Source organism: Anas acuta, chromosome 22 (assembly GCF_963932015.1).
Source record: "Anas acuta chromosome 22, bAnaAcu1.1, whole genome shotgun sequence".
NCBI classification, from domain to species: domain Eukaryota; kingdom Metazoa; phylum Chordata; class Aves; order Anseriformes; family Anatidae; genus Anas; species Anas acuta.
The window spans coordinates 2,237,855-2,241,775 of record NC_089000.1 but is presented as its reverse complement, the minus strand read 5'-3'; positions in this window follow the sequence as shown (position 1 = coordinate 2,241,775).

Below are 3,921 nucleotides of genomic sequence, written 5' to 3'. Positions count from 1 at the left end.
ACCCATGAGTTCTAGCACTTTTACCTCTCCAATTTTTTTCTCCATCCCACCTTAGAAGAGTGAGTGAGTGGCTGTGTGGCACTGCCAAAACTAAACCACAGCAACATTATAGCATAAAACTCTGAGACTAGGTATATATTGTATATAATGGATGCTTCCAAGAGATTTTACTTAATTTATTGGAGACTAACCGGCTTCAAATATATATATATTTTTCGACTGTCCTCTATCACATACTTTTCCACCTAATATCACATTTATTTTTTTTATTTTTTTTTTCTGCATTCCCCTGGAGAAGCTAGCAGCCCTTGGCTGCGACAGGTAACTTTAAAATTCGGAAAGGAAAAACAAAGCATCAACAACAACAAAAGCAGTGGTCTTATCTTTGAGCCTGGCTCAAAGAGGATGCGGAAAAGCAGTTTTAGGCTGAAAAAGTGACAAATGGCTTTTTCTCCCCAGCAGAGCTGGCAGAGGCAGATAGCTTGCACTCTGCAAGCACTCATCACTATTGAAGTATCAGTTATCTGCTCTGAGAGAGATTCCTAGTTCAGCCCAGTTCTGCAGGCATATCTCCCAAAAGTCAGCTAGAAGACAGCTGGGAGATGAAGCCAGACAAATTCAGGTAAAAAATGAGGCATGTATTTCAACAGTTAGGATAACTTAGTATGGCAGTGGAGGGTTCTCCCCCTAAGCATCAGTTCTTACCATGACTGGGCACCTTTCAGGAAGAGAAGTTTTAGCCAGAGCCAAGGTATCAAGCCCAGAACTCTAGGAGGCAGTGACAAATGAGAAGGCAGATTGCTGGTGGTGGTCTTTTCTGGCCCTAAGCTTTGAATAAAAGCTTGAAAATTGTTATAAGTGGCAGGCAGTTGCCTTGACAATGGTCTTGGCAATCACCCCCCATTAAGAAAACGTTTATTCTCGTTGGTAATACGGGATCCTTGTGTCCCTATAATGAAGGAAATAAAATGTATTTTAACAAATATATCTAATCTAATTGCTCAGAATTAGAAACAGAAAACACATTTTCTGTTGCTCTTAATTGCTATAATAAAGAAGGGGAGGTGATTTTAGGCTGCTTTGGGCTTTACTGTTTTGAGTTGTCATGGGCAAATATATCTTCAATATTCTTGCCAGGAACAGAGTGAGCAGACGGTGCTGCTGCTTCTTCCAGCTTACAACTGTGGAAGTGATAGCTTTTATGCATAAGGCTATTCATGGCAAAGTGAGCAGACATCTCTTCTTCCAGGGCACTGATGTTTCTTGCTTGTCCTTTTGTAGGAAGATCCACAGCTATTATCACTTAACCAGCAGACCTGATTTCATCTCAGATACTGGAAGTCCTTTAACTCCAGGCAAGGAGTGGGCGGACTAAAATTGCTATTACACTAAGCCTGGCAAACGAAATGGGTCTCTTTCTTCTCCCACATTCAGTAGCAACTCAGCTGACATCAACTTGATTGCCTGTGATTTACAACAGTGTGGGAGGATAACAGAGCCTGTGTGTTTAATAGGCTCTAGGTGCAGGTGGCCAGTCCTATGTGAGGGGCTGGATCTGAGACTTGCAAAGTAGCGCTGATGAGCCACAGACCAGACGGCCTTTGGTAATGATGTTCCTGGAGGAGCAGAGTGCTGGGTCCTGGGAAGCAGGAGGATGGGATATCAGTGACTGCTTAGGTTTCCTTACCTTCAGGAGAAGAACCCACCTACCTTGTGCTCCTACTCAGTGGTATTCACATGGAGAACATGATGACTCTGTTTTGAGGTGAGGCCAAAACCATTTGGCATTTTAGCCTGACTTTCTGATGATTGAAAAGGAAGGTGCATTGCACTCGGCATTTAAAACATGGGGGAGCTCTTGGCTGAGACGGAGTTGCTGTCATGGATGGGTGGTATCCACCCGTCAGATTACTCAGCCATCTGTAGTTTTTGTAAAAGCGATGTCTTCTGGTTCCTTCTGCCTTTCCACAGATGCTGTAGGCAGCGCCACGCACTAGGACAGCTTGAGTCCTGCCTGCATGTGGGCAAGAGGTCCTGCTTCCAACAAACTCTGAACTCCAAAGGGGCCAGTGCCTTGTGGGAGTGAGCTGCCAACTCAACCTGTGCCCAGTGTCTGCTTTCCTGCCCCCAGGAATTTGGTGCAAGCTGGGTGTTATTAGCTTGCTTCTGTGCGAGGCAGTGCTTAAGGGTGGTATATGCGCTTCGGCTCATTAAAGCTCATGCCCTGGTGATAGGCAATGTTCTTTCTGTTCTCTATGAGAGAGTAGGAAGCTAGGTGCAAAGATGTTAAGCAGATGAAGGTCATGTAAATGGTATTTATCCAGGTGCTCTTCCTCTAGCACTCATGCTGTTCTGTTTCAGCATCATTGCCAGCACCGGTGTTAGGCATCCTAATGTATAGACAAGACAGTAACATCTTTATCTTGTCTAGCATAGACAAAAACTCTAGATACCCTGCTGATAAAAATTCTGCTGGCAGATGTCTTATCACTTCTCCCTACAGCAACATGGAAAAAAGAAGAAGGAAAAAAAAAAGAAGGAGATGCTCTAGTAGATGAGATTTGGCCTGTGGACTTCTCCCTCCCAGTGTTGTACATGGCCTGCTCTCCGGCACTCCCTGCAAATGCTAAAACCATGCTTGAAAATCCTTTGTGGCAGCACTTGCAGAGCAGTGTAGGGCTCGCTCCTGGCAGTGGTTGCCGAAGGTGGTGGCAGCCTGTGCTAGCCCGTACCAGCTCAGGCAAAGGGCTGCTTCGCAGGTTCCCAGAGCTGTCTTCAGATGTCAGTTGTTCTTCAGGAGTGTGGAATGATTTGGAAGCCTTGCAGCTCAAAAAGAAGCAGAGGAAGAAAAATATGGGGATAACCTATTTTGGGGGCCTCTATTGTTTTAAACATTTGTCTTCTGGGGGATTCACCCAGTGTTGACTCTCTCTGCCCAAGAATTAATCCTTGCGTAGCAGCCAAGAGGTCAGATGCCTGCCGTGTGGTTGAGAGATGTGACTGTCCCGCTCTGCTCTGTGCTGGTGTGGGACACACCAGTACTGTGTATGGTTTGGGGCACCACAGTGTAAAACGCACAATAAACTATTAAAGAGCGTCCACAGGAGGCTACAAAGATGGTGAAGGGTCTAGATTTGGATATGTATGAGGAGCGGCTGAGGTCCCCAGGTTTGTTCAGCCCAGAACAGAGAAGGCCAAGGGGAGGCCTCATGGCGGCCTGCAGCTCCCTCATGAGGGGAGTGGAGGGGTAGGAGCTGAGCTCTGCTCTCTGGGGACCCAAGAAAAAGCCTGGGGGGAAGACGTGGACCATGTCATGTCCCTGATAAGTCAACGTATTAGGATTGTGGTGTGCCAGGAAGGGAGGTGCTGACAAGCCCGAGCTGCAAGCAGTCATCTGTCGTCACTGCTCAGATGCTCCTGCCGATCTTAGCAGTGATGTGGGGAGAAACTTAACTGCTCCCAAACTGCTTAGTGCTTTGTAAGACAAAACCGACACTTCACATTCTCCTCTGCATTTGATAGATAGTCTGAGCAGGTCTTCCTGCATTGGTTCGTCTAATTCTTGGGTGCAGACAGTGTGTGGCACTGCAGTGCCTGATCTGAAGAGCACTCACATCTTAGAGCTCTGTGGTAGGAGTCATGTCTGGGAGTTTCTTTTCTCCTTTTTGTAACTCCTGGGACTTAACTTTCACACCTAAGCTCTTGCTGAAATATTTATGTTTGAACAGTTTCTGGACTCTGCAGCTTTAGTCGGGTAAGATGCTGAATTTGGGGAGTCTCAGTTAAGAATGGAGCCTCTTCTTGCTGTAACCACTAAACTGCAGTGTAATAATCTACTAGGGGGTGTAAACTGAAAAATGATTTTTGCTCCCTTTTGCTAATAGGATCCTTTGTTTTTTCTTTAGCTGGACCTTGTGAAAG